The sequence below is a fragment of the Somniosus microcephalus genome, chromosome 19, assembly GCF_052327205.1.
Source record: "Somniosus microcephalus isolate GS21.2 chromosome 19, FLI_Smic_1.0, whole genome shotgun sequence".
NCBI lineage: Eukaryota > Metazoa > Chordata > Chondrichthyes > Squaliformes > Somniosidae > Somniosus > Somniosus microcephalus.
Genome location: NC_141005.1, coordinates 16,545,766 through 16,569,072, shown reverse-complemented (window position 1 = coordinate 16,569,072; position 23,307 = coordinate 16,545,766). Strand labels below are relative to the sequence as shown.

General features: G+C 47.1%; 1 long non-coding RNA gene across 1 annotated transcript in view; it reads left to right on the top strand.

Moving 5' to 3' along the window:
* Positions 1–10,235: 10,235 nt before the first annotated feature.
* Positions 10,236–23,307, top strand: part of LOC147103575 (uncharacterized) — a 268,407-nt gene continuing 255,335 nt past the window's right edge. Inside the window, exon 1 of the long non-coding RNA XR_015081795.1 lies at positions 10,236–10,751. This is a non-coding gene — a long non-coding RNA (uncharacterized LOC147103575). The remainder of the gene's footprint in view (positions 10,752–23,307) is intronic.

Below are 23,307 nucleotides of genomic sequence, written 5' to 3'. Positions count from 1 at the left end.
AAGAGAGAGATGGGAAACTTTTCTGTCACCAGCTTGCTGTGTTGCACCCGTCTGTCCGTCCCCCACGTGCGCATCCTCCTCCATTCCCACTATTTCCAGGACCGCCTCCTCCCACGGGGTCAGGTGGGCTATTGAGGCTGTCCCTCCTCCTGTCCTCGCTCGCTCTCTTTTGTTGTGAGCTCTCTTTTCCTGCAATGAGGGAGCCAAGTGGAGGTTGAGTGAGAATGAAGGAGTGAGTGTAGAGATTGCATTGCAAAGATACTTAGAAGGAGACAAAGATGGAGCGAGGTTGCAAGACCAAGTGTGTTGTCAGTTGTGTTCAAAGCATCACAGTGATAGGGAGTGTGAGGGCTGCATGGTCGAATAGTTATGTGAATGTGAGCATAGAGAGAGAGGGAATGGGTAAGGGTGCATGGATGTCAGTGTCAAGTGCGATGTGGAGGAAGAGATTGCTAAAGCTGAGTGCTGGTGAAGAAAGGCAATGGGCATCAGATTGAGGGTGATGGGAAATTCATACTCACTTTTCCAGTGTGCTGAAGGTCATGAAATCTTTTCCTGCACTGTATCCAGGTTCTGCGGGTGACTCCCAAGGAGTTGACCTCCTCAGCCACCTGCAACCACACTGCCTTAGTCTGAGTGGGAGGCCTCTTCCTCCCTGAGGAAGGGAAGAGCACCTCCCTGAGAGCCCTAGCCCCATCCACCAATGCCTGCAGGCCACCTCATCAAAGCGAAGAGCTGCTCTGGGCCTCCCGCTTGTCATCCTTGTTGAAGGTCCCTCTCACACCAAACGGAGAAAGCTTGGCAGCCTGCAGAAGAAGCAAGGCTTGCTGTAGACCTTAAATGCAGCAGCAATGATGACATCATCGGAGGCGACTTACAGTCATGAAAAACCCATTTGCCAAGGGTTCCCACATGTTGGAAATCAATTAGGCAATTAAGTTAAAATTGCATCAATCTTCCACATCCATTTAGATTTGTGTAGATAACACAAAATGCGGATAACACGACACCATCCCGCACCTGAGTTAAAATCCAGCCCAGAAAATCCCAAGTTCAGTCCCCAAGCTGCATTGAGTTCATTGCCTCAACCGGGATGACAGTAACACACACCACAAATAGCCTTGGATACCTTGGGTTAACAAAAGGGGGAAAAAATCGACAAGGGGTTCCACTCTGCTGTGTCCTGTGGGAAGGTACATGAATGTGTGTGTTGTGTGGGGACAGGATTGGGCTTGGATATGATGTCTCCCGAAGCAGAATAGTCTGTCAAGTCACCGTCTAGGATTGTAGATGAAAAATGGCTGTCAGCATGTCACTGCCTTCAGGAGAAGGGAGGAAAATGGACCGGGAGTGTGTCACAGAGTAAGGCCATCAAGCGCTTGGATGGTATCTTGACCCAAAATTGAAGCTCTTGAGGTTTATAATGTCACAGGAACCGAAATATTTTGTTCCACCCTTATAACAATGAGAGCACATTGTTATTCGGCTGTGTATGAGCTGTTTTTACGATGAAAATATACAATTAAATTGGATTTGGGAGCTTGTGGTTTTGGATGATGGCCTGTGAGAGGACTAAGAATGGGAGTGCTTCAGTCTCGGTGAGATAGCATCATGTGACAGGAAAAAAATGCTAAGCCACAGGGGAACTCTGATGTCTTGTATCAAATACTCTTTACCAAAGTGCCGCAGGTCCATATAGGGCGAAGGGTCACCGACCTGAAATGTTAACCCTGTTTCTCTCTCCACAGATGCTGCCTGACCTGCTGAGTGTTTCCAGCATTTTCTGTTTTTATTCCATATGGGGCTTAACTGTTCTTCAACCTCCCCTTCTAATTTGAGACATATCCCAGGTTCGTGATGAAAACTGGAGGGCTTAGCAAAGTTACCTCATGCTACAAATATATTAATGCAAGAGGAAAGGTAGGAGCCCATCACGGCCAAGATAGATTTTGTGTCACAAACCAGTTTGTTTCCATCAACTGTGGCATATCAAAATCTTTGCGAGTGAATGTGGCAAGTACCAATAAATTAAGTTGAGATGATTGAGAAGCCTCATATAAAATATTATAAGGACTGTGGATGACTCATCTGTTATGGTAGTGTCATCTCTCATCTTTTCTCAATTATTATCTTCTGATGCACAGCGCTGTGCCATATGGTGCATGTGCGACTGAGGGGGAATTAGAGTTTAGACAGGGGACTGAGGTTTCTATGATAGATTTCCAAGTTAAAACTATTTGTGTAAGATCTGGATGATTTAATCTATCATACTTGATGGCTGCGCATGCATGTCAGCAGTCGTCGGCAGCAGTTCTGTGGGATACTTTGATGACTTTTGAGGAATGTTGTGCTTGTATGGGAGGGCAGCAGACAACAGCAGTCGCCTCAGGCAGATGAGTGGCATCATCCCAGAAGGGAGTGGTGGCGTAGGAAGAAGACTGGATTTGGCGCAATGCGTTGGAAAGTGCTTGAAGCAAGTCCAACAGTTTTGAATGAGCATCGCCAAATAAAATGGGTTTATATTTTCCTCCCCTTGAAATATTTCTTGCCTTCCTCTTGTTGTAGGCTGGGCCAAGGAGAATGAAAGAAAGAAAGAAATATGTTGGCTTTCATGTACATTTATACTCTAAGATACTGACTGTTTCTATTGCGTCACTGTAGTAACCTCTCGGGGATAAGCCCAGGAGACTGTGTGAGTTTTAAGCTCCAGTATCCCACTGAGAAAGAAAGAAAGAAAGAAAGACAGACAGACAGATGGACAGACATATCTATAGCACCTTTCACGACCTCAGGACGTCCCAAAGCGCTTTACAGCCGATGAAGTACTTTTGAAGTGTAGTCACTGTTGTAATGTCGGAAATGCGGCAGCCAATTTGTGCACAGCAAACTCCCACAAACAGCAATGCGAAAATGACCAGATAACCTGTTTTAGTGGTGTTGATTGAGGGATAAATGTTGGCCAGGACACCGGGGAGAACTCCCCTGCTCTTCTTCAAAATAGTGCCACGGGATCTTTAACGTCCACCTGAGAGAACAGATGGGGCCTCGGTTTAACGTCTCATCTGAAAGGCGGCACCTCCGACAGTGCGGCACTCCCTCAGCACTGCACTGGGAGTGTTCCCGTCCAGGAGTAAAAATCAACCCCGTGAAATCCCATCAAAGTTAGACCATAAGAGTGCAGAAATGAGAAAAGCTGTTTAAGTCCTTCAAGCTCGACCCTCAGCCAGTCAAGCTCACTCTGTCATTCAGATCCTGTTTTAGCACTGAGGTTGGCCATTCTTCACCTTAGTCCTACCCCAAACTCACTGGTCTCGGCTTTCCGTCCCGCCCTTGCTGAATTATCGGCAAATCTGAGGCAGGCAGAGGGTGGAGAGCTACGCGTGGAAACAATTTGTTGTGTCCCTACCTCTAAACCATTCTCTGGGAGGGGATGCTGTCAGGATTCCATCCATATGTGGGATGGCATATATAAGTTTGATTAACCTTCAATTTAAGATGCTCAATAGAAATGCAAGGAAGAGGTCCCGTGAGAGGTTACTTGGTTATTCCTCTGCCCAGTGCAGAACTGAGCTGCATGGAGCAGGATGATCTCAAGTTTGATCTCTGGTTTGTGCTGAATCAGTTGATCTGAACCAGAGCAGCAGTAGGCAGTGCCACAGATGACCTAGGCATCCCTGAAGGGAAAATAAATAAGATGGTTCCCACTCGCGCCATGTATGTGGAGGTAGGCTGAGCATACTATTGGCCTCAGATGAGCTCGGGGTGGATTGGCTCTCCCGAAAGGGCGCGGGATTCTTTGAGATTCTCACGGGGAAAAAGGCAGTGGGGGGGGTGTGGTGTTGGGTTTGGGGACACTGACCATCTAACGCTATGGAACCATTCACTTGGGCACTTGGGGACATTTCCCCATGTGGCCATTCCACCTCTTATGGTCAAGACCTGCTGCCACCACTGGTCTGGGCATGCGATGACCTGAGTGAAGCACTGAGAAGAAAAAGAAAGACTTGCATTTATAGAGAGCGTTTCTGGACGTCCCAAGAAGCTTTACAGCCTATTTGAAGTGTAATGTAGGAAATCTGGCAGCCAATTTGTGCACAGCAAAGTCCCAGCAACATGACCAGCTAATCTGCTTTTATTGATAATTCGATAAGGTGCCACACAAGAGGTTATTACACAAAATTAGGTCTCATGGTATTGAGGGTAATATATTAGCATGGATTGAGAATTGGTTAATGGACAGAAAACAGAGAGTAGGAATAAACAGGGTTTTTCGCATTGGCAGGCTGTAACTAGCGGGGTGCTGCAAGGATCAGCTATTTACAATTTATATTAATGACTTAGATGAAGGGACTGAGTGTAACGTATCCAAGTTTGCTGATGATACAAAGTGAGGTGGGAAAGTAAGCTGTGAGGAGGACGCAAAGAGGCTGCAGAGAGATATAGACAGGTTGACTGAGTGGGCAAGAACATGGCAAATGGAATACAATGTGGGGAAGTGTGAAGTTATCCACTTTGGTAGGAAAAACAACAAAGCAAAATATTTTTGAATGGTGAAAGACTGGGAAATGTTTGCATTCAGAGGGACCTGGGTGTCCTTGTACATGAATCACAGAAAGTTAACATGCAGGTACAGCAAGCAATTAGGAAAGCAAATGGTATGTTAGCTTTTGTTACAAAGGGATTAGGTTATAAGAGTTAAGGGCCTAGAAATTCAGTATAGCCACTTTTGGGGCGGTAAAGTCGGGCGGCCGCTAAAGTTTGCGCCCGGCGCAAAGTCGAGCCCCCTTCGCCGATATTCAGTTGCATCGCCCTAAGAGGTTGCTGCTGCGCTAAAACAGGCGATGCACGACTATCATTAGGCGCTAAGCCGGCAGCCCGGGGCGCTAACACCGGAAGTTGGGCGCAGGGCAGGTGCGGCGAGCTGTTGATTGCCGGCAGACACTGTGGCTCCAGTGAGCTCTTAAAGGGGGAGGGTGGATTTGTTTTTTTGACTCCTCCTCCTCCTCCTCCTCCTCCTCCTCCAGAAGGAGTGTTGCAAAACGGCTGCCTTTTCTACTGCAGGAGTGCCCTTTAATTTGCGCTCCCCGCGGCCCGCCTCGGCTCTGTACCGTTCCACTTCACAGTCGTTCGGGCCGCCAGGCGCACAATGGGGCGGCGCGAGTGAAGTTCAGGTTCCGGGCGCACAAAGGGCGTTGCACGACGAAATGACGTCATGATCTGCGCGCGCAGATGAGCGCGCACAATGACTTTGCGCCGGCGCTAAATGTCTACTGAAGTTGGGGCGAGGCGCAGATCGCGCTGCGTCCGGGCGCTAAGCGCCTAGCGCTCGAGATCTACTCCTCCTAAGGCGCTAACGGCTGGCGCAGCCAACTGAATTTCTAGGCCAAGAAGTCTTACTACAATTATACAGGGCATTGGTGAGGCCACACCTGGAGTACTGTGTACAGCTCTGGTCTCCTTACCTAAGGAAAGACATACTTGCCTTATTGGGAGTGCAGCAAAGATTCACTAGACCGGTTCCTGGGATGAGGGGATTGCCCTATGAGGAGAGATTGAGTAGACTAGGCCTATATTCCTTAGAGTTTAGAAGAATGAGAGGCGATCTAATTGAAACATATAAAATTCTTAAGGGGCTTGACAGGGTTAATGCTGGGAAAATGTTTCCCCTGGCTGGGGAATCTAGAACACGGGATCACAGTCACAGAATAAGGGGTCGGCCATTTAGGACTGAGATGAGGAGAAATTTCTTCACTCAAAGGGTTGTGAATCTTTGGAATTCTCTACCGCAGAGAGCTGTTGATGCTCAATCATTGAGTATATTCAACACAGAGGTCGATAATTTTTTGGGAACAAAGGGAATTAAGGGATATGGGGATAGTGGAGTTGAGGTAGAAGATCAGCCATGAGCTTGTTGAATGGCGGAGCAGGCTCGAAAGGCCAAATGGCCGACTCCAGCTCCTATTTCTTCTGTTGGTTGAGGGATGAATATTGGCCAGGGCACCAGAGAGAACTCCCCCACTCTTCTTTGAATAGTGCCACGGGATCTTCTGCATCCATCTGAGAGAGCAGACGGGGTCTCGGTTTAACATCTCAACTGAAAGACGGCACCTCAAATAGTGCAGCACTCTCTCAGTACTGTACCGGAGTGTCAGCCTGGATTTTGCACTCAAGTCATGGGACTATGACCTCATGACCTTCTGATCCAGAAGCGAGTGTGCTACCCACTGAGCCACGGCTGACAGCTGGGAAAATGGGCACCACCTGGAGGACTGGGAACCAGCATGAATTGGCACCTTCTGGAGAGCATGGGAGAAGATTGTAGAGAGGGAAGATAATTCATTGGGAAGGGGTGGGGGAGGTGATTTGTGACCCAATGAGATCTCAGCCAGCTGTGTTTACTATATGTGTCACATGAACCAGACAAAAACAACTTGTAACATAGAAACATAGAAACATAGAAGATAGGAGCAGGAGTAGGCCATTCGGCCCTTCGAGCCTGCTCCGCCATTCAATGAGATCATGGCTGACCATCCAAGTTCAGTACCCTGTCCCTGCCTTCTCCCCATATCCCTTGATCCCTTTAGCCTTAAGAAATATATCCAACTCTTTCTTGCATATATTTAATGAACTGGCCTCCACCGCCCTCTGTGGCAGAGAATTCCACAGGTTCACCACTCTCTGGGTGAAGAAATTCCTCCTCATTTCAGTCCTAAATGGCTTACCCCTTATCCTTAGACTATGACCCCTGGTTCTGGACTCCCCGGCCATCAGAAACATCCTTCCTGCATCTAGTCTGTCCAGGCCTGACAGAATTTTATAGGTTTCGATGAGATCCCCTCTCAATCTTCTAAACTCCAGTGAGTATAAGCCCAATCGACACAATCTCTTCTCATACGTCATTCCTGCCATCCCAGGTATCAGCCTGGTGAATCTTCGCTGCACTCCTTCCATGGCAAGAACATCCTTCCTCAGGTAAGGCGACCAAAACTGCACACAGTACTCAAGGTGCGGTCTCACCAAGGCCCTGTACAACTGTAGCAAGACATCCTTGTTCCTGTACTCGAACCCTCTTGCTACGAAGGCCAACATATCATTTGCCTTCTTAACCGCCTGCTGCACCTGCATGCTTACCTTCAGCGACTGGTGCACAAGAACATCCAGGTCTCTTTACACTTCCCCTTCTCCCAATCTATTGCCATTCAAATAATAATCTGCCTTCCTGTTTTTGCCACCAAAGTGGATAACCTCACATTTATCCACATTATAGTGCATTTGCCATTTTTCTGCCCAATCACCCAACCTGTCCAAATCGCACTGGAGTTTCACGACACCCTCCTCACAGCTTACCCTCCCACCCAGCTTTGTGTCGTCTGCAAATTTGGAGATAGTACATCCAATTCCCTCATCCAGATCATTAATATATATTGTGAACAGCTGGGGTCCTAGGACCGATCCTTGCGGTACCCCACTAGTCACTGCCTGCCACTCGGAAAACGACCCGTTTATTCCAACTCTTTGCTTTCTGTCCGCCAACCAGTTCTCCATCCAAGTCAATACCTTGTATTTATATCGCACCTCTAACATAGTAAAACGTCCCAAGGCGCTTCACAGGAGTATTATAAGACAAATAATTTGACACCGAGTCACATAAGGAGAAATTAGGGCAGGTGACCAAAAGCTTGGTCAATGAGGTAGGTTTTAAGGAGCGTCTTAAAGTAGGAAAAAGAGGTAGAGAGGCGGAGAAGTTTAAGGAGGGAATTCCAGAGCTTAGGGCTCAGGCAACAGAAAGCACGGCCACCAATGGTGGAGCGATTATAATCAGGGATACCGAAGAGGGTTGAATTAGAGGAGCGCAGATATCTCAGGGGGTTGTGGGGCTGGAGGAGATTACAGAGATAGGGAGGCCATGGAGGGATTTGAAAACAAGGATGAGAATTTTGAGACAGGATAGTTTAATGATCAGGCGGGTGAGGTACAATAAATCCCACTAGATCCCACTTGCAAAATTAAATCATAGAATCATAGAATGATACAGCATAGAAGGAGACCATTCAGTCCATTGTGTCTGTTCTTTGAAAGAGCAGTTAAATTAATCCCATTCCCCCTGCCCTTTCCCATAGCCCTGCAATTTTTCCACTTCAAGTACTTATCCAATTCCCTTTTGAAAGTCATTATTGAATCTCCTACCACCACCCTTTCAGGCAGTGTATTCCAGTGTACATAAATAATGGGGGCGATCTTGCCAGCCCCGGGGAGGCTGGTATGGAGGCAGGACTGCCGGGAAAATGGCAGAATTTGGGGGCGGGTGCCCAACCTGCCTCCATGCCATCTTGCCAGGAGGCGGGTAGCCATCCCACGCCGGGTCCCATCTCCTTGGAGGTGGAAAGTGATTAAAGCCAATTAACTGCCTGTTAACAGGTAGTTAACAGGCAGAAAATAGGATTATCCTCTTTTTGCCCTCACATGTGTGGGCTTCCCGAAGGGTCCGAAACCCGCCTGCTCAGCGAGGCGAGTAGTGGGTCTGCGGGGGTCGGAGGGGTCGAAAAGTGTGCTGTGGAGGTGAGTGATGGGTGCAAGTGCGGAGAGGTAAGTATCTGAGGTAAGTGCAAAGTGTTAGGACAGTGTACTTACCTTTGTTTCTTCCTGCAGGCTTCAATCGGTGGGTATGCGGAGAGTCTCGGACCTGCGCGGTAGAGATGACAGATGGCCGTTGCATTCTCCAATGCAACATCCATCTCATTTCTGCAAAAGAAAGATGTTTGATGAGGACTTCAATTCAAGACCTCATCAAACTACAGAGAATGTCACTGTTTGGCAGCTTCATAGAGCAGTCAAACGATGACAATTTATCTGTCAAAAATTTTTGACAGACAAAACGTCATACGTTGACATTCTCTGCAACCGGCTTTCCCTTAGTTGGTCTGCTAATCCCGCTGGTCGGGCTTAACCAGGTCAATCAAGGGAAAATAGCGTGGGTTGGCCAGAAGTTGATGGAGGCGGGACTGAAACCCGACAAGTGGGAGCCCCACCTCCAAAAGCTCCCCATTGGCAAACTCACCCCCAATGTGTGTGTATATATACATAAAAACATACATTTCCACCATCTACAAGGCACAAGTCAGGAGTGTGATGGAATACTCGCCACTTGCCTGGATGAGTGCAGCTCCAACAACACTCAAGAAGCTCGACACCATCCAGGACAAAGCAGCCCACTTGATTGGCACCCCATCCACCACCTTAAACACTCACTCCCTCCACCATCGACATACTGTGGCTGCAGTGTGTACCATCTACATGATGCATTGCAGCAACTCGCCAAGGCTTCTTCGGCAGCACCTCCCAAACCTGCGACCTCTTCCACCTAGAAGGACAAGGGCAGCAGGCACATGGGAACATCACCACCTCCAAGTTCCCCTCCAAGTCACACACCATCCTGACTTGGAAATATATCGCCGTTCCTTCATCGTCGCTGGGTCAAAATCCTGGAACTGCCTCCCGAACAGCACTGTGGGAACACCTTCACCACACGGACTGCAGCGGTTCAAGAAGGCGGCTCACCACCACCTTCTCGAGGGCAGTTAGGGATGGGCAATAAATGCTGGTCTTGCCAGCGACGGCCACATCCCATGAACGAATTAAAAAAAATACATAGAGGGTATCTAGGAACAGGAGTAGGCCATTCAGCCCCTCGAGCCTGTTCCGCCCTTCAATTACTTTTTGCCTAACCTGTATCTTAACTCCATCAATCCACCTTGGTTCCGTAACCCATAATACCCTTACCTAACAAAAGTCTATTCGTCTCAGTTTTGACACTTCCAATTGACACCCCCGCGCCCCCCCCCCCCCCCAACACCAACCTCAGCAGTTTTTGGGGGAGAGAGTTCCAGATTTCCACTACCCTTTGTGTGAAGAAGTGTTTCCTGACATCACTCCTGAACGGCCTGGCTCTAATTTTAAGGGTCTGTCCCCCTTGTCCTGGGCTCCCTCACCAGAGGAAATAGTTTCTCTCTCTCTCGCTCATCTACCCTGTCAATTCTGCCACCAGGACCTGATTGGCTTGCTGATATTAATTAGGACATAAAGACAATATTAGTGGACAATGAAGGGGTCACGAAGACATTGAGCTAAAGATTGATTCTGGTGTTTGAAAGATTATTTGAGGGGGGGAGGGAGGGAGATGGAAAACACAAAGTCGAGCTGCCCTGCTTTAAGTGCTGTGACTGTGCTACACGCCTGCGTGCTGACTGAGAGCGCCACTGCTGCGAGCGGAGTTGCGTTTAAATTCAATCAGATCCCAGAAAACGGGGTTTGTACCAGGAGAGAGAGAGAGAGAAGGAAGGTAGCAGGAGCGGTGGGGGAAGAAGAGAGGGAGAGAATAAAGGAGAAGCTGATCGACCTCACGGACAAGCCAGACTTGCCATCCTATAAATTGGTCTCTTCAATCAACCCGGGACCTCCCAACTACTGAAACCTGGGCTCTTTTTTTGTGTGTGTATTGAGTGTAAACAGCACCCTGATCCGCTAAGTCTGGGAACTGCTTGCGGTGCTGGAGTTGTTGGGATTGAGCAGATCGTGTGTGGAGTTGTGCTGATCTCTCTTGGGCAGAAACCGATTGAGAGAGGAGAGAAAAAGAGATTTCAAAAAAAAAAAGAAAACCACACAAACAACCCCTTCCAGAGGAGCTGCTTTTTTTAAAAAAAAACTCCGAGGCTGCAGTTACTGCGGAATTTCCCCGAGTGTCTCACAACAAGGTAAGAGAATCCACTCGCTCAATATCCCAGTCCTGAACGGTGCTTGTGCAGTGCAAGGATTGGGCATGTCAGCCTAGAGTACTGAACAGGAGCTGTCTGTATTCTGATGTACAACTTCATTCGTGATAGGAGGGGGGGAAATACACTTGAAACATTCACCCACAAACACAGATAATCTGTCCTTCCATCTATGTATATATAGGCTGGAAGAGAATTTCAGTGCAATATTTAAATACACAAAGGGAGGGGGTTAACTCTCATCTCCTTTCTGCATTCTCAAGAACTCTGCCTCACTTTTAACTTTGCCCTCTCCCCCCCCCCCCCCACCCCGCCCCACTCCCTCCCCTGTGCAAACTTCATATTGTGGGGGATGAAGGATTGCCTCTTTATTTATGGATTTTAGTCCCCTTCTTGCATTCTAGTTGTTGATGGATGGCTGTGCCGGGGTGAGGAGTGCTGCTGTCAGACTGAAGGCTGTGTCTCAGTTCCCCAGCCCAGGGGATGAGAAGGTGGGTGGGTGGATTGAGGGCGGGGGGTGGGGGGAGGGAGGCAGATGAATGTGGGGGGAAGAAAGAGATTGAGGAGTGTATGGGGGGAGAGAAAGGGGAGTGTGGTGACAGGGAGGACTAATTGAGGGAGAGAGAGAGGTGTGCTGGGGGCAGAGAGAGATGGGAGTGTAGGGACAGAGAGGAGTGTTTGGGATGACAATGTTGGGGGTAATTTCTTGTTGTCTGTGTACAGTTTGGTGTGAAGTCAACTCTCCTGCTTTGGCACTGTGGCCAAGTGCAGAAAACCATTTTCTTTTTACAAAAAAGCTAATTCTAAATAAATAGCAAATAATAGATTTAAGGTGTGAAACAGTTGTTATAATTACAAATACAACAATAGAATAGCAGGTAAAATTGGTTAGTTATCGGATAAACTGTCATTTTAGAGAGAGGTAAAAGGTCTGAAGGGTTAAACCAAGAACTTGAAACACAATAGGGAAATCTCAGACTGTTTCTCTCACTCAGACACACACTGACACACACACTGAGACACAGACTCACACCCATACATGCAAACACACTGACACACACACTGAGACACAGACACACACCCATACATGCAAACACACTGACACACACACAGACACACACACTGACACACACACTGACACAAACACTGACACAAACCCATACACACACACTCACTGACACACACACTGGCACACACACACACTGACACACACACTGAGACACAGACACACACCCATACATGCAAACACACTGACACACACACTGAGACACAGACTCACACCCATACATACAAACACACTGACACACACACTGACACACACACTGAGACACAGACACACACCCACACACCCATACACACACACTCACTGACACACACACTGAGACACAGACTCACACCCATACATGCAAACACACTGGCACACACACTGAGACACAGACTCACACCCATACATGCAAACACACTGACACACACACTGAGACACAGACTCACACCCATACTGACACACTGGCACACACTCACTGACACACTGGCACACACCCACTGACACACTGGCACACACACTGGCACACACTCACTGACACACTGGCACACACTCACTGACACACTCACTGACACACACTCACAGTTAGACACATGTGACGCACACACTTGGGCCGGGTCAGTGCTGTGCTCCGGGCTGGGATATATCTCCCTACAGTGCGAGAGAGAGCACTATTGCACCTTGTTACTGTACTTGGAGGAAGGAGCCTCCTGTAAGAATGAATGGCGTTGCTCCGCTTGCCGATGACGCTCTCGGCGAGACACCATCCTCCCCTCTGTGAAATGCAACCTTTTAAACCGAGTGCGCGTTTCAACCGGGTATTTGCTATTTTACACTGAATTGGAGACTGCGTGTCACTTGTCTTAATCTCTCCACAAACCAGTTTGTTTCTCAGGGACGTATGAAGCCAGGCTGATAATTAAATGGTTGCTATTTTACTGCACATCTGTATATTAAAATGGTTCAATACAATCTGGCGTGAAAGGGTTAAACTTTGCAATCCCTGGTCGGGACATTGACTCGGTAATCTCATTTAGAGCTGGGCTCAGTAAGGAGCTGGGAACAGGTGACGGGTGAGCTTGGATCAGCCTTTTAGAGACAGACCGTGGCTTCTCATAGCAGCTCTTCTCCACCAGTCTCATTTCTGATTAAAACATCGAGTTGGAGCCATTTGATGGGACTGTTTAGAGAGCAACGAGCTTCCCCTAGTGTTCTGACCAAAGTTTAAACCGCCCACCCCTCAAACAAGACCATCAGAAGCCGATTGGTCACTGCCTTTGCCTGCATAAGTCACTGCCCTTCCAAATAATTCTTCCTTAGCCAAGCACTTTAAGATGCTTTTGGGGGCAAAAAGGCCCGATCGTAGAATCATACAACACAGGAGGGGGCCATTCGGCCCATCGTGCCCGTGCCGGCTCTTTGAAAGAGCTCTCCAGTTAATCCCACTCTCCCCCTGCTCTTTCCCCACAGCCCTGCAAATCTTTCCTTTTCAAGTATTTATCGAATTTTCTTTTGAACGTTGCAATTGAATCTGCTTCCACCGCCCTTTTGGGTAGCGCATTCCAGATCTCAACAACTCGCTGAGTCTTTAAAAATAATAATTCTCTTGTCCTCTGGTTCTTTTGCCATGTAAATATAAGTCTTCCTTACTTTGAGTTGTATTTATTCTGGGTAATTGTTGGGCTCCTTATATTTAATTCATGTTGGTCGGGTGTCCCTGTTAAGCCTGGCATTTATTGCCCATCCCTAGTTGCCCTGTGTGGCTTGCTAGGCCACTTCAGAGGGCAAGTAAGAGTCCACCACGTTGCCTTGGGTCTGGAGTCACATCTCGGCCGGATGGGGTAAAGGCGGTAGGTTTCCTTCCCTCAAGGACATCAGTGAACCAGTTGGGTTTTCACGATAGTTTCGTGGTCACTTTTACTGAGACCGGCTTTTCATTTCCAGATTTAAACTGAATTCAAATGCTCCAGCTGCCATGGTGGGATTTAAACTCACGTTCTCTACCTCATTCGTGTGTCAGCCGTGGCTCAGTGGGAAGCACCCTCGCCTCTGAGTCCGAAGGTATGTGGGTTCATAGTCCCGCTCCATGAGAATTGAGCATAAAAATCCAGGCCGACACTCCAGTGCAGTGCTGAGGGAGTGCTGCACTGTCAGAGGTGCCGTCTTTTGAATGAGACGTTAAACCGAGGCCCTGTCTGCTCTTTCAGGTGGCTGTAGGTGATCCTCTGACACTACAGTATTTTGAAGAAGAGCAGCGGAGTTGTCCCTGGTGTCCTGGCCCAATAATAATCCCTTAATCAACATCACTAACACAGATTATCTGGTCATTATCACATTGCTGTTTGTGGGAGCTTGCTGTGCGCAAATTGGCTTGCTGCATTTTCCACATTACAACAGCGACTGCACTCCAAGATTGTACTTCATTGGCTGTAAAGCGCTTTGGGATGTCCGGTGGTCGTGAAAGGCGCTACAGAAATGCAAGTCTTTCTTTATTAGTCTAGGCCTCTGGATTACTAGTCACTAGTACATAGCCACTACACAACATCGTTCTCTTACTGTGTTCAGTTCAACAGTAGCTTAGTACAAGATTTTAAAAAGGATCTGTCTCCACGAGAGAGTGTTTGAAAAACCCATTTATTGCAAAATTGATCCCACATTGCAGCAGCGTTTTTGCACCCGGGACCTGGCCTCCTGTAGAGGGGATTCTCACACTGGCTTGCAGCTTTTCAAACTCGGAAATCAAAAGTTGAAGAAAGGGTCGAGCTGGTATGTTCGTTATCCCTGAAGTTTCTAATGTTAGAAAAGAGGCCAGTGCCTCTTCATCTCTTTTTATATAACATTATGAATTCACATTGACAGCCCAAGGCCGGAGAGCAGAGTGCTGCACTTGCACATCAGTACCAATACACTGAGCTCCGCATTCTCTGGTTATCCAGCAGTATGAGCAGAGCAGTATTAGGGCTGTCAACTCTGGCAGGACATATTCCAGGCAGTTTCATCATGTGACCTCTCACCTCCAACTGCCCACTGTTGGTCGCCCGACACGTGCACTGCCTTCCCATCCCAAAGGGAAAGTGAACAGACGCTTCGTTACCCAAATTCTCTACCCCAAAGGGCTGTGGATGCTGAGTCGTTGAGTATATTCCAGGCTGAGATCGATAGATCTTTGGACTCAAGGGATATGGAGATCGGGCGGGCAAGTGGAGTTGAGGTCGATGATCAGCCATGATCTTATTGAATGGCGGAGCAGTCTCGAGGGGCCGTGTGGCTGACTCCTGCTCCTAATTCTTATGTTCTTATGATTGGATGCTCCTTGACTGCCTTTCCCCCCCCCCTCCAAATCTCCAATATTTCTAGAACTAGTAAATGAAGGTGTTCAAAGAAAATGAAAAAAATACTCCAATCTTGTTATGCCTCTATGGTTTATTTTCTCCCTGGTTTGCTCACAGCATTCTGCTGGAGATTAATCTTCAATTCCTGGCGACTCCAGGCCAATCCTTGAGGGTTGGCAACCTTGAGCAGTATACTTCTGTGCTATTTACTTGCAGCTTACACTAGTGTCAAATTGTATAGCCTCTTTTACAACAGTGTGCAATCAGAGTACAAAGTAAGGGTGCTTCGATGTTTTATATATATTTATAAATTCAAGGCTTCTTTTCAAGGTTACATACTAATCGTGATATCCAGCCAACAGAGGTACTTGATGACATTGATCTATTAAAAAGAAAGTAGACACTTACTTGATGATGTGCTTTATCTTGACTGTGCTCAGGTATGCGTATTGACAATACGATCGAGAGTACAGCATGTACTCTTGCAGAATAAGACAGCATATTGAGATCAGGCTAATCGCCCCTTCCAGGATATCCTTTCTCACTGCTCCCATAGGATTGCTTTTGTGAGGTTTTTTGGAATAGAACCCATTAGCCTTACAGATTTTTACTGTCTTATCCCATTGGGAAACCAAAAGATGTGAGCTTTACAGTTTTTGCTCGGCGGTGAAGAGCGTAGCACTGCAGAGATGCGAAGGACAATTTTCAATCCAAATTTTGAAATAAAATGTGAAACTGGATTTCCTTTCTTTTTATAAAAAAAAGGAGGCATGCCCTCCTAACTATAATTATCTCTATATTAAATAATCATGGCACTAATTTTGTAGAATGCTAACAATTTTTTTATACAGAATACTTTTTTTTTTGCATTTCCTGCTTCTATTTCCAACTATTGATGATGTAAGAGCAACTGAACAGTTTTTGTTTCGTACTTGCCAAATACGTTAGTTAATCGGAAAACGCACTGCATGGTACCAGTACTGGGCCATACAGATTAGTTATATCATTCATCCATACCCCTGTTCCCTTGGTTTACCGCAGTGGGACCGCTATCATTGCCTTCTGTCTTCTTGGGCCCCAACAGCAGAAGAATCATCCACGGTTCCCCCTCCTGATTGTTGTCCTGATGGAAAGTTCACGTGTGCGCGATTGTCAGCTAAGAACAGGATTGGGCTAGTTGCGCTACCCTCCCCTTCCAGCGGTCAAATCGGCCAATGATGCTCATTGTGGAGGCACACAGTTAAAAGAGCGGCCATTTTGTGAAGGTACTGGAGGGCTGCTGGTACACCATACCGCCTTCAAGAAGGAAGAACACTGCGGGCTAACACAGAGGGAAGAGAGTATTATTTACTTTCAAATAATTCCCAAAGATTACCGTAGAACAATCTGCAGCAGAATATGGTCCTTGAGAATAAATGGTTTGGGAGAATTTGTTTTCACCTTTGGAATCTGGCAGAACATAATGTGTATCTTCTCTTGAGCTTCCCCGACTTCCTTCGCCCCACCATTGGGGGGCCCATGCCTTCAGCTGCCTAGGTCCTAAGCTCTGGAATTCCCTCCCTAAACCTCTCCACCTCTTTCTCCTTCTTTAAAATGCTTCTTAAAACCTACCTCTTTGCCTGTCCATAACAGGAAAGATGTGAGTGCACTAGCGAGGGTACAGAGGAGATTTACGAGGATGTTGCCAGGTCTGGGGAATTTTAGCTCTGAGGAAAGATTGGAGAGGCTGGGGTTGTTTTCTTTGGAACAGAGGAGGCTGAGGCGAGACCTAATTGAGGTGTATAAAATTATGAGGGGCCGAGATAGAGTGGATAGGAAGGACCTATTTCCCTTAGCAGAGAGGTTAATAACCAGGGGGCATCGATTTAAAGTAATTGGGGGAAGGATTAGAGGGGTGTTGAGGAGAACTCCTTTCATCCAGAGGGTGGTGGGGGTCTGGAACTCACTGCCTGAAAGGGTGGTAGAGGCAGGAACCCTCATCACGTTTAAAAAGTACTTGGATATGCACTTGATGTGCCGTAACCTGCAGGGCTACGGACCGAGAGCTGGAAAGTGAGATTAGGCAAATACGATGGGCCGAATGGCCTCCTTCTGTGCCATAAATTTCTATGGATCTAGGATCTACTTTTGTGGCTCGCTGTGACATTTTGCCTGATCGCACTGCTGTGAAGCGCCTTGGGAGCTTCTTACTACGTTTAATGGCGCTATATAATTCCAAGTTGTTGTTGTACATATGGGTGTGTGTTTGAAAGGGTGTTTAGCACCTGCAGTTATCTGAGTTTAAACTGTGAGAGTTTATAGATATCTGTCTTCGGAGGGGGTGGGGTGTTACTGCAATGTAATTTGGACATGAAAGATGTATTTTGAAGAGTTTGTCGGTATATAAGTTTCTATCTGAGTAAGGCCCGTGCTGGAAATCGCCTTCATTGGCTGTAAAATGCTTTGGGACGTCCGGTGGTCATGAAAGGTGCTATAGAAATGCAAGTCTTTCTTTTATTTTAAGAAGTGTACCAGCCTCAGATTTCTACCAGACAATTTTTGATGGGCCGTATTTTCCAATCGGGGAAAAAATCTACGCACTTACCCGAGGGCTCCCGAGCTGCATATAGTTCCGATGCTGGGCCTCTCGAACTCCAAGTGCGCAGGGCCCACGTATCCCAGAGGCGCAGGCGGTTCGCAAGCGTCCCTTGGATCACGTGGGCCATGGGGAGCCAATCAAAGAAGGGAATCTCCCTTCATACACTTGACAGATAGACCTGTCAAATATATGGTTGGAGATCACCCTAAAAACACTTCAAAACATTAAATACATTTTTAAAAAACATCACATTTTTAAAATTAGTTGAAATTACAATAAATTAAATATTTAAAACAAAAATTTAATTTTTTGAAAAAAATAATTAAAGTTTTTTACAGGGCTAAAAATAAACTTACCTTTTTAAAAAAGTATTTTTAAATGCTAAATAACTTTTTTCAACTCTTATCCTGGTAAAAGCGGGCCTTACGTCCCTGCTTTTACCAGGCGTAAGATTTCTAAAGATTTTCTGCGGGCAGAGGGTCTCCAGAAAGCGGAACTCTCTGCCCGCAGAGGCCCTTCTCCAGGGCAGGCGTCCGATCTGTCAAGAGCATTCTTGACAGATCGGAAATGACAGTTTTCAGCGCATGCACTGTACATGCCTGAAACCGGCATTTCCGATGTCCCTATGGGTGTGAACACAGCTTGCACCCACCCGTAGTGATTGGAATATCTGGGCCGATGTTCTTAAGAATGTGGTTAGAATGTGGAACTTGCTACCACATGGAACAGTTGAGGCGAATAGCAAAGATACCTTTAAGGGGAATCTAGATAAACACATGAGGAAGAAAGGGATAGAAGGAGAAAGGAATAGAAGGAGGTGCAGATCGGAATAGATAGAGTGTGAGGAGGCTTGTGTGGAGCATAAACACCAGCTTAGACCAGTTGGACAGAGTGGCCTGTTTCTGTGCTAGGTTGCTCTGTAGGATTTGCAGCTTTTAATCCCGAAATTCCTCACCATGATGACGACACTGACACAGGGACACTGGCGATGCCAGCTCTCATCCCGCTGCCAGCTGTGGCTCAGTGGGTGGCACTCTCGCCTCAAGTCAGAAGGTTGTGGGTTCATAGTCCCACTCCAGGGTCTTGAGCACAAAGTCTAGGCTGATGCTACAGTTAAGAACTGAGGGAGTGCTGCACTGTCGGAGGTGCTACCCTCTTTCGGATGAGATGTTAAACCGAGGCCCCGTCTGCCCTCTCAGGTGGACGAAAAAGACCTCACGGCACCATTTCAAAGAAGAGCACGGGGGTGATCTTCCCGGTGTCCTGGCCAATATTTATCCCTCAACCAACATCGCTAAAAAAAACAGCTGATCTGGTCATTATCTCATTTGTGGGATCTTGCTGTGCGCAAATTGGCTGCTGCGTTTCCTACATTACAGCACCTCAAAGGTACTTCATTGCCTGTAAAGTGCTTTGGGACATGCTGAGGTCGTGAAAGGCGCTATATAAATGCAAGTTCCTTCTTTCCAATTCCAATTCCAATTCAAATGCTTTTTTGGCATGAAAGTTTACAGAGAACCATATTGCCAAAGCTTACATAGCAAAAAGGTACAGTTTTCCAACATTCTGTAGGTGTCAATCGATTTGACATTTGTTGGGTACATACAATATTACTTTTAAACAATATTAATTTTAAACAGTCTTTGTACTTCATTTGGTACGTTCAATATTAATTTTAAACAGTCTTAATTTTAAACAGTCCTCAGGTTGTGACATGTTGTTACATATTTGGCCCCAAGGTATGGTCTGTCTCCTTCTCCTAGGACTAATCTCAATTTTGACAGGTCATCCAATTCCTTGAAATCTGGGGTTGTTTGGCTTAGCTTGTTGAATAATATGTTTCTTGATGTGTTGAATTTTTCGCATTTTAGGAGGAAATGCATCTCTGTTTCAACCTCGCCGGCCAGACATTGATCGCATATTCTATTCTCTCTAGGCTGCCAGGATTTCTTGTATCTGCCTTTTTCAATTTCCAGTTGGTGGTCGCTTAGTCTGTACCTGGTGAGGGTCTGTCTCTGTTTTGTGTCTCTGATGGTCGTGAGGTAGTCTGCCAGTTTATATTCTCTTTTTAGGGCCCGGTAACATTCTAATCTGCTTTGGCTTTCGGTTATTTTGTTCCAATGTTCCAGGTAGGTTTCTTTGCATTTTTTAATGATTTGGTTCACTCGGATTGGTGTTTGGACGGCTGTGTTGGTCTGGGGCTGGTCAGGGTCCGGCTGAGTACTTAGTTTCAGTAGCAGCTGACTCAGGGGACTCTTTTCTGGGTTTAGCTCTTGGGTCTGAAAGGCTTTGAAATGAAGGGTGTCTGGGGAGCTAGATTTGAGGTGATTTAGGAAGTTTAGTGCTCGTTTTTGGATGTTTATTATCAGTGGGTATCTGCCTAGTTCGGCTCTGCATGCATCTGTTGAATTCGGAGCTTCTCATCACTGACTGCCATTACCCTTTCAATGTACTTGAACCCCCCGGCTTCAGTAGCACAGCCCCCCTACTGTAGCCCGGAGACGCTTTCATTTCTCACTCGCTACTTGCTGTGTGACCTCCGACAGGGAGATTGCTAAATCTGTATTAATTAATGCCAAACTCGACAAGAGGGTCACGCTGTGCAGTCGGGGCCCCCCCACTGGGGACTGGATTGAACTGTCCAGGTCCGCTGTCTCTGAGCAGGACCTTGAATAATCATTAACGTGCTTTCAAGAGGGAAGACTGGATTGAGCTCATAATCAGCCTTTGTGTCGTATCTTAGCGGCTGAGAAAATAAAATAAATATTGGTGAAGGTAAGGAATGTCTGAGCAATTAGATTTAGGTTCTGGAGTTTACATTTCAGGGTAGATTTTCTGACTGGTGCCGTTTGAAGGTGCTCGCACTAAATTCATTTCTGTGCTATTTTAACACGGGCATTAACTTTAAAAAAAAACATTTTCATACAGGAGCAGCAGCACGCGGATCCACTCCTTCACGTCTTGTGTTTGTGAAATTAGCTCCGGAATAATTTCACGGAGTGATGCAGCCCATTGAGGTGGCTGCGGGTAATTCATTTGCTTTTCTTCCTCCCGCCCCACCACCAAAGTCATTGGGGGAAAAATTCAGTATCGCCCCGTTTGGGGCGCCATTATCAGCCGTGCGCAAAGTTTAGCGCCTGGCGCTAATTATCACCTCCGACAGCAAACCTGGCTTTTATCGCCCCTGGAGGTGATTGGAGCACTAAATCAGGCGCTTCACACCTGTCTTAAGGCGCAAAGGCCGAGGAGCGAGGCGCTACCTCAGAGCGCTGGCGAAGCAAGGAAGGGCAAATCAAAATAAACCTGCAAAGTGCTGCTCAGTACTCAAAACTCCTTCACACAGCGTTGAATCTCTCCAGAAGTCTCTCTCTCTCTCTCACAGAATGAGTGGTGCAAAAATGTCACCGACAAAAAGAGGCAGGAAGCGGTCGCCTTTAAATAGCGCTCCCCCAGTCCCTTTCTGACAGCAAAACGCTCCCCTCAACCTGTCGTTGCTAGCGGCAGGCGGTAAGGCAGGGGGCGCCACTCAATTTCCGGTCCGGGGCGCTAACGGGGCGTTGCGCACTTGACTGACGTCACAATCTGCCGGCGCAGGAGATCGTGGCGGTAGTGTTTAGCGCCGCCGCAAAATGTCTAGTTAATTTCGCGAGCGGCGCAAACATCGCCGCGCCCGGCCCCTAGTTACTTTGCGCCCCAATTGGCGCCCTCTTAAGGTGCTAACAGGAGGCGCAAACAACTGAATTTTTCCCCCTTGACCTGTGCCGGGCTAAAGTTTGATGAATGTCGACTACCCTCCCATATACAACTCAAGCGATCGAGTTGGTGCAGCTCAGCAGTATGGAGAAGTAAAAAGAAAAGAAAGGCTTGCATTTCTATCGCGCCTTTCACAACCTTAGGACGTCCCAAAGTGCTTTACAGCAAATGAAGTACTTTTTTGAAGTGCGGTCGCTGTTGTAATGTAGGGAAACATGGCAGCCAATTTGTGCACAGCAAGCTCCCACAAACAGCAATGTGATAATGACCATTTTTTTAAAATGTAGATCGAGAGATAAATATTGGCCCCAGGACACCGGGGAGAACTCCGCTGCTCTTCTGCGAAATAGTGCCATGGGATCTTTTACGTGCACCTGAGAGAGCAGACGGGGTCTCAGTTTAACGTCTCATCCGAAAGACGGCACCTCCGACAGTGCAGCGCTCCCTCAGTGCTGCACTGGGAGTGTCAGCCTAGATTTCTGTGCTCAAGTCGCCATATCCCAGTATGCAGAGCTACAGCACTGCCTTTTGTACCATGCTTTAAAATACTGTGGCCTAGAAATCGGATCGCGCGGTGAAGAGCACCCAATGTGTGCCTAATAAGGCAGGACCATGGCAAATTGGTCCGCTGGCCTCAGTTTCCTATTACCGGTGACCTGCAGGTGCCAGTCGCGGCCCCAGGGGTAGCTCACCAGTCCCGGGGAGGGCAACAAGTTCGACCGGCTGAGGCCGAGGTGCTTAGGAAAGTCCAGGAGGGAGGCAAGCGGAGGCTCATGGATTTAATGTGGAGCCGAGAGGAGCATTCTTGCTCAGGTTTGTCTGTATACGACTCTGCATCAGACGTGGCTCAGTTGGTAGCACTCTCACCTCTTGACTCAAAGTCATTGTTATGAATCTTATGATCCATGAAGAAAGACTCATGAAATAACACTGGATGGCCAGCTGGTGGCGCCGTCCAAGGAGTATAAATACTCGGACGTGGGCCCAGCCTACCCAGGACATTTTGTAAACAGGAACTAGTGAAAGATAACTAGACCTCCATGTTTCGAAACAAGTTGATTAAAGCCTTGCTTTATACTCGAACCAAGTGCGTAGTGAGTTTTATTATGTCAGTCACATTCCCAGGACTTGAGCGCACAATATAGGCTGACACCTTAATGCAGTACTGAGGGAGTGCTGCACTGTCTGAGGTGCCGTCTTTCGGATGAGACGGCATCTCAGGTGGATGTAAAAGATCCCGTGGCACTATTTCGAATAAGAGCAGGGGAGTCCTCCCCGGTGTCCTGGCCAATATTTATCCCTCAACCAACATCACTAAAAACAAATTATCTGGTCATTATCACATTGCTGTTTGTGGGAGCTTTCTGTGCACAAATTGGCTGCTGTGTTTCCTACATAACAACAGTGACTGCAGCGTTTGGGGAAAAGTCAAAATTTCTTATCAGTCAAATAATCCTTACCACAAATGTTGTGGCGATTTTGTTCCTCTGTCATGGGATTCTAACCCATTAATTCCCTTGCATTTGTGCTTTAGAAACTCGCAGTAATTCACTTGACTATTAATTCTGTTATCTTTTGCTATTCAACTATAGATTATTGCTTGATAATCCTGTCGTGATTATGTCCTTCAGCTTAATGGAGAGTCCTGGCTGGAAAAGTCTTAACGTGATAACTCGCTGCTCATAACATAAATTTTAAAAAATGCAATGCTGAAAATGGGCAACATCTCTGAGCCAGGTGACTCCAGTCCCATTAACTGGCTATCACCAATAAGAAAATAAAGGAAACCCATCTTAAAGAGTAGGATGGAGGAGAACTTGTGCAGCAATGACT